The following is a 7819-nucleotide window of genomic DNA, read 5'->3' on the forward strand; positions in this document are numbered from 1 at the left end:
GGTTTGATCCCTGGCCTCTCTCAGTGGGTTAAGGATGCGTCATTGCCATGAGCTGTGTAGGTCGATGTGGCTGGGGTCTGGCATTGCTGTGGCTGTGGTGTAGGCCAGTAGCTACAGCTCCAGTTTGACCCCTAGCCTGGGAACCTCTCATATGCCACAGGTGCGGCCCTAAAAAAACAAGACGACGTGATGAAAACGGCAAGACCGGGAGGAAGCTCTGTCACGTGCCTCATGTCATCACTTCCTCGCCATTTGTGTCTAGGTCTGTGAGTGGGGACAGTGGGTACCAACTGCTGTGTCTGGTAGGAAGCACTTTTGACTCTTTAGTTTTTAGTTTATCAGACCATGTGGGGGAACACTGAGTAGTCCAAGATGTGGAGTTCGTGTGTTGGGAAAGATGTGCAGTGTACAAGCAAGAACAAGGGCTTTGGAGACGTGGTTGTCTTCAAATCCTCACGCTTGGCACTTCTTCACTTTGTAACTGTGGATGAGTCATTTTACCTGTCAAAGCCTTAGTGTCCCCAACTGTAAACATGAGACTAATACTCAGCTCCTAGAATTGGTGTGAAGGGTTCATTAAGTTCTTTAACATGCTTAATGCTTGGAAGATACTTTGTAGATGTTAATATACATGTTAGCTTGGTCCTGAGGTGGTTAAATCTGGAGATGAGATTAGAATAGCTGCTTTTCAGAAGCTCCAATTTTGTTTTAGAAGTCTTTTTTTTTTTTTTTTTTTTTTTTGGCTGCCCCGTGGCACATGGAGTTCCTGGGCCAGGGATCAGATCCAAGCCATAATTGTGAACTAAGCCGCAGCTCTAGCAACACCAGATCCTTAACCCGCTGTGCTGGGCCAGGGATCAAACCTGCGTTCCAGTGCTCCCAAGACACCACCAATCCTGTTGTGCCACAGTGGGAACTCCTGTTTCAGAAGTCTTTGTTTAGATGGAAAACATTTGGTCAAGGGTGGGTGGCCTCAGAGGCCTGCTCTCTCACAAATCTCATCCCTATCTCTTCCTGCAGTCTCTGAGGAATTTCTTGAATTATAATTTGAAGACCACTCATTTTATAGAAGGTGAGTGGGTCTCACTAGGGCTAGGTGACTTGTGGAGAATACCCGCGCTGCCCATGGTGGCAGAGCTGAGAACAAATCCCAGGCTTTATCTGGGATTAATAAAGTGGGTGCCTAATGCCCTGTGACTTTACAAACTGGTGGCATGTGCATTGCTTACCTTTGTTAGCCAGCTTTGGGGTGGGCCATAGAATAGTCTGGGGAGAGTGGCAGAAATTGCTCCTAAATCGAAAGAACATTGAACTGTTGAGTGTGGTACAGAGGACTTTCATCTATGGTGGAACGTGTACAGGTCTTGCAGTGTCTCCTTGGTTTTGAGGCCCCCTTTCTCTTCAAACACAACTGCACGTACACACATTCACATTCCTGCACGCCTTTACACCCCAGCCCCTGGTTATATCCCCCCTGCCACATACATGTGTTTGGGTTTACTGCTGTTCAGGGCACCTGGTCAGGATGGTATAAATAGCTTTACCCAGTGAGTTAATACTGAATCTGCGCTGTTTAAGTCTGAAGAGCTTATTGCTGATTTTTGATGTTTTGAAACTTGCTCAGACACTTCAGTATTAGTTAATGGGCTGCAGCCTGGGAACCACTGATTCAAGGTAAGGGCTCCTTGACATTTTTAAAGCCAAGAATGCGTGTGCCATCCTGGTAAAGGAAGATGCAGAGGGCTTTCAGTCATACGCAGAGGTAGACTCTACCTGTTGACATGGAAGATACTGAGAGGGTGTGAGTGCTGGAAGCTGCACTGCACAGGATGCGTGGAGGGGACCGTGGGGAGAAGAGCTTGGGAACTGGAATTGATCATCTGGGTTGGACGATGGTCGCTGTTCACATAGTGGATTTGCTCTTTCCCATTACTGCTGGAGGCTGCTGGTGCCAGAGAATTCCCCTTTAGAAAACCTGAAATCAGTTAATGTACCGCCTAAACCCCAGGGCTTTAGTATCATAGGACCAAGTGCTGTACAGGTGAAAAGGGGATGCTGTTGGGCTGCCATCCACTGGTGATAGGTTTCTGCTGGGTGCTAAAGTTTCGAAATGAGGTGGTTTTTTTTTTGTTGTTGTTGTTTTTTTAAATCCTTATACGGCTCATTACAGAAAAAACTAAAAAAGAAGGTGAACATTTTCCATTTACCACCCCGCCCCCCAAAAAAAACCCCATTATTGACGTCTTTCATATCCTTTAGATGTTAACATGCTTCTCATTGCCCTTTGCATTTCTAAAAATGCAGTGCACTTCACCGTGTCAAAAGAAACTCCAACCAGTTCCCTCATCCCCAGCCCACAAAGTGTACTCTAATCCATTGGCATCTTAAAATTGATACATATAAAAGGTATGGGGGTAGGTGATCTCTAAAACTATTCCCAATCTTAAGCTGTTCTGTTTTATAATCTCTCTTGTCCTACAATACCTCGCTTCAGTGCCACCTGTGAAGCCGTCCTTGACGGTGAAAAAGGAAAGTGATTCTAATAATTCGTTTATTGTCATGTGGTGGTGTATGATTTGCTTTGTAGTTGCTTAGGTTTATCTTAAATGGTCTAATGGGGAGTTTTGAGGCTCTAGGGCAAAGATCATGTGTTATTCTCTAGCAGCCAGCTGTCAAGGTAAAGTTTTGAAAGGTAGAGTTTTGAAAGCCATCAGTCTAATAACTGGATGAATCGCCTGAACTCCAGGCTGACTGGGTTCTGAGGACAGCGTGAAGTCAAATTTGGGAAAAGAATGAGGCACCAGTAAAAAAAACACTAGAGGAGCTGGAGAGAAGGGTGACCTGGTTCTAGCAGCAGGGCCTTCCCCTTACCACAGGGTTCTCCAGCATGACTTGGGCAGCGAGGACCAAGACAGGTCAGATGGTGACCTCCCTAATTTCCGGTTTTGTTGAAAAGACAGAAAACTAAATTCCTGACCTGGCAAGATAAGGTGAGGGCAAGGCAATTCTCTGTAGTGACTCTCAACCAATCTCTCTTCCCTTTCCCCTGACTAATCCTGATGCCAACTCCAGCAGTTAGTCTCTCGTGGAAGGACTAGCAAGCAGGTGGCTGCTTTACCTCATCTGGCCCCCTTCCTGGTGTGTCTCCCAGCTTAAAGTAGTTGCTTATGTTTACTGTAGGGAAGTAGGTGTACTACTCTAAAGAGCATATTTTAGGATGGCCTCTGAGATGTGCTTTAAGCTGAAATCTGAAGAGCAAGGTGGCAGCCCTGAGTGCTGGGATAGAGGGACGAGCAGGGGCTGAAGTCGAGGTTGATTAGAGCTTGGGATGTTTAGCAACTGTTAACAGATAGGTGGCTGAAGCCTAGTGAGCAAGATGGAGAGATAAACAAGGACCAGATCCTGCAAGGCCTTGTAACCATTGTAGGGACTGGAATCTATTTGTTTTTATTTTCTTTTTTTGTCTTTTGAGGGCCACACCCACAGCATATGGAGGTTCCCAGGCTAGGGGTCTAATCAAAGCTGTAGCTGCCGGCCTACGCCAGAGCCACAGCAATGTGGGATCTGAGCCACGTCTGCCACCTACACCACAGCTCACGGCAACACCGGATCCTTAACCCACTGAGCTGGAAGCTGTTCTTGACACAACGGGGAGCTGTTGGAGGGTTTAAGGTATCGAGGGATTTAGCCTGATGTTAGGCGGCAACAGTGGCAGCGGAAAGACTCTTGGCATTAAGAGGCTGTTGCAGTGATTGAGGCAAGGGATGGGGTGATTGCCGGACTGCTTGGACGGGCTGATGGATTGGACGTGAGAGGACGATGGCCAAGGGAAAGAGGAACTAAGAATGACTTCTGGGTGGATGGTGACCAAAGGGAATGTTCGAGGTTTGCGGGGAAATGGCGTTCTGGTTTGTTATTTGTCTTACCCATGAAACTGAAGAGCAGAGGGCGAGTGGGCAGCTGGGTAATGAGCTTGGTGTTTGGAGGTGAGGACGGGGCCGGAGCAAGACTTTTAGGAGTTGATCAGTTTAGTCAGTGATCTTGTCCTGACTGCTGAGAAATGAGTGGGATCCATGGCCACAGTGGGAGTTTTGGCCTCTGATAGGAGGGGACCCTTCCTCCATAATAAGAGGGAGGAAGGAGAAGGCAGTACAGTTGCAGGTGAGCTCGAAGGTTTGTCAAGGAGCCGAGGATGAGAGAGTACATGGCCTGTGGTTCAGCGCCACATGAGGGAACTAGTCTGAGATGCTGAGTGCCCTCTAGAGGTGTTTGCCTGTGTTTGGTGTGTCACCATCCACTTGGTGACAATTTTAGTCGTGTTGAGTGACTTAGGTGTTAGACCTGGGGTGAATAGTTGAGTATAAGCAGGACAGGAAGTTTATCAGTTCTGTACCGTTGAGGGAGAAGGGGGTTGAGCTGAGGATGTTTACAGGGGGAAGTGGTTATAGCAGTGGTCCCTTGACCCCATACAGTTGCATGCTGGCATCCAATGGAGCTTGCTTCTTGTTGAGCCTTTAAGAAAGTGTCTCGCTGTCCCTGGTATGCACTGGCTGGGGGAAGGATATGCAGCCGTGGAACACCAGAAGGCAGTGTGTGAAGAGTGTGCAGACAGGTTGCTTCTAGTTCCAGGGGTGGCCCAGGTGTGACATCTGAAGTTCAGCACAGATACCCTAGCACTGAGAAATTCCAATGATCTTGGAGCTTATATGGGATAGTCCCACCTCCCAGTTAAATACCCTCTCTTAAAGCATCCTTGACAGGCTGCCTTGGCTCAAACGCTGTTTTTGATGGGGAGCTCATTACTTTGAGAAGCAGCGTGTGGTAGCTGTATCATGCCCCTTTGTTCTCGAAGCTGCAGCTTATTCCTAGAACTGAGGCTAGGGCTCAGGTCTCCTGCACCCTAGTCCTTGCTCTATGCCCTTGAGTGAGGAGGACTGAAGTAGCTAAACAAGCAGATATGACAGGGAGCTGTCTTGTCTTTGCCAGTGAAAGGGTTTCCTTTTAGCAAACTAGTCCAACCTCTAAAGGCTTTTTAAAAATCTTGGTGTGGGGTTCCTGCTGTGGTGCTGTGGGTTGAGGATCCAGTGTTGTCTCTGTGTCAGTGCAGGTTCAATCCCCGGCCCAGGAACTTCCATATGCCGAAAGTATAGCAAAAAAAAAAAGTAATAATCTTGGTGCTATAATCCAGTATACTAGTTATCCATCCCAGTGTTGTGTTCCAATTTTTATAAACTGTGTTTTTATATTATCCGAAGGGACATATATCATGAGAGACTTTAATGAGATCCAGATGTTTGTCTATGATAGTCATTTAACAACTCTCAAAAAGGGAAATAAAGTTGTTTGGGTATAACTTACTTTAGTGAACTCAGTGGGCACCTAGTGGCCATCATATTTTAGGTAGGTGGTCAGAATAATGTCTGATGATTCCCCCCCACCCCCGCCTTTTTTTTTTTTTTTTCCTTTTTAGGGCTGCACCCGCAGCATATGGAGGTTCCCAGGCCACCGACTTGCGCCATGGGCACAGCAACCCTGGATCCAAGCCACGTCTGAGACCTACACCACAACTCACAGCAACACCGGATCCTTAACCCACTGAGCGAGGCCAGGGATTGAACCCGCAACCTCGTGGTTCCTAGTTGGATTCGTTAATCACTGAGCCACGATGGGAACTCCCTGATGATCCCTTTTTGAATTTTGAAGATTGGAACTTATGCTGAGTTCAAGTCTCTGGCAACCTTCTGCTTGTAATATTTTCTCAGAGATTATTGACACTTATTCCTCCAGTTTTTCCAGTATAATTTACTTGACCCAGATCACTTCAGTTAATTTGAAGGGGCTCAAGTCTGATCAACCACAGGATTAGATTAATATCCTAGGCTGGTGATGGCTCAGCTGCTCTTAGCATTCTGGACATCATCTGTGTTATTCACCTGTAACCTTGACTTCCTTAGAAGAATATTTGGCTGGAATAGGGGACAGTGGCCCAGCCTTTGGGGCATTAGTGCTAGGAGATGGACTGGATTCAGACCCGCCTGAAATGTGTCTGATTTCACCTCTGCCACTAATTAGCAGTATGACTCGGCAACTTAGCCAGCCTTGCCAAGCATCAGTTCCCTCCTCTGTGAGATGAGTGTGTCAGTTGAGGATTAAAGGAAGCTTTTAATGAGATTCCTGGCCCTTGGTAATCATCTCTTCCAATGGCCTTTATTACTCTTGAGAGTTTGCGGGGTGGGGCTTGTGAGCACACTCGGTAACCTAGGAAGAAAGTGACTTGTTTGGCTTCCTGGAGCAAGGCAGGAGCACTGGGCACGGACACCGCGCCCCAGACCCCTCGGTTTCAGAAGGAAACCCTGGGCACTCCTGGAAGGCCAGAGGGAGTATTTTGCCCTTTGATCTAGTGAGAACAAGAGAGCTTTCCCTTCCTTTGTGTCCAGATTCTATGCAGGAAGTAGAAGTGAAGGAGATACCTGGCTGCTTCCTGGGGGGGGCTCCAGGGGCCCTGAAGCTGCTCGCCTTGCAGGAGAAGGCACACAGCAGGGCTGGGGCTCCAGAAGGGAGAAAGAGGTGGCGGGGGAACACCTGCTCTTAGAGAAGTAGGGCAGGGGCCTGCTCCCCTGGATGTAAGGCAAAAGGCCTTGGAGATTTCTTCACCCTGTCCCTCCTCTCCACCCTCAGAGCTGATTGCTGCTGCTTTTGGGGGTGGGACCCGGACAGGAGGCCAACAAGACAGCTGAGATTCCTCTGCCATCCTGGGCTATGACTGCACTCGGCAGGCAGTGCCAGGAATATAGGTGAATGCATAGGGGTTTCACCGCCCTGACCTCCGTGGCCTTAGGCCAGGATCTAGTTGAAGCTCTCCTTGCAGGAGAAGGCCAGCTTTCTCCTGGGCCCTGTGGGAGATAAGAGAGGTGGGGTGTGGCACGGAAGTGAAAAGTCTAGAGGGTTAAAAAGGCCATCTTCCCTGATCGCCTTTCCTCCTAGTAGGAATAATGGAACGAGGGGTGGCTGGGGTCGGGGATCAGGATGCTGGGGTTGAAGGCTGAAATGGCTTTTGCCAGAAGCCCAGGTAGCAGGTAAAATCTTGGGTGATGGAGGGAAGGTGAGCTTGATACCATGTTGGGGGACCCAGCAGATGGTGAGACCCCTGAATAATGTTTGCTTTTATTTTTCTCCCCTAGCATCCCCAGGCTTCTGGGTGGAGGAGCGAGACACGAGGTCTCACTCGGCATCTGTGACTGCCCGGGTGCCATCCTCACTCCAGCCCATGGGGCGAGGATGGGGCAGATGTGGCCACTCCTTCCTCACAGTGACCATGGCCACAATGGTGGCCTTAGCCTTGCTCGGGGGTCTGGAGGCAGTGTGCCCAGCACTATGTACCTGCCAAGTCTTGGGCACTGTGTAAACTGTGGGGTCCTCCACGTGCTCAGCCCCCTCCTAGGCTCCCTGACAGTTTGGCGCTTGGAGCTGAGCCACAGTTGTCTCAACCACGTGACAGGTGGTTCCTACCAGGGCCTGTGGGGACTGCAGGTGCCGCTGCTTTCTCACAGTGTCCCATGGGATCTGGCTGGTGGAGCCCTGGGGGGCCTGCGTTTCCGGAGCAGCTGGACCTCAGCCACACCAGCTTGCCTTCCTATGCCTAGACTTTCCTGTCACCCTTTGCTCTGCCTGGATCTCTCACAACCTGCTTGCCATCCAGGATCCCTGCAGCCTGTGGGGACTCGGGAACCTGAGGCAGCTGGACCCGAGTGACATAACCAGACAGAGCTGGGCACTGCTGGGGTCTGGGGCCTCTTCCACCTATGCTGGCAGAACTGGC

This window comes from Sus scrofa, chromosome 12 (genome assembly GCF_000003025.6).
Source record: "Sus scrofa isolate TJ Tabasco breed Duroc chromosome 12, Sscrofa11.1, whole genome shotgun sequence".
NCBI classification, from domain to species: Eukaryota; Metazoa; Chordata; class Mammalia; order Artiodactyla; family Suidae; genus Sus; species Sus scrofa.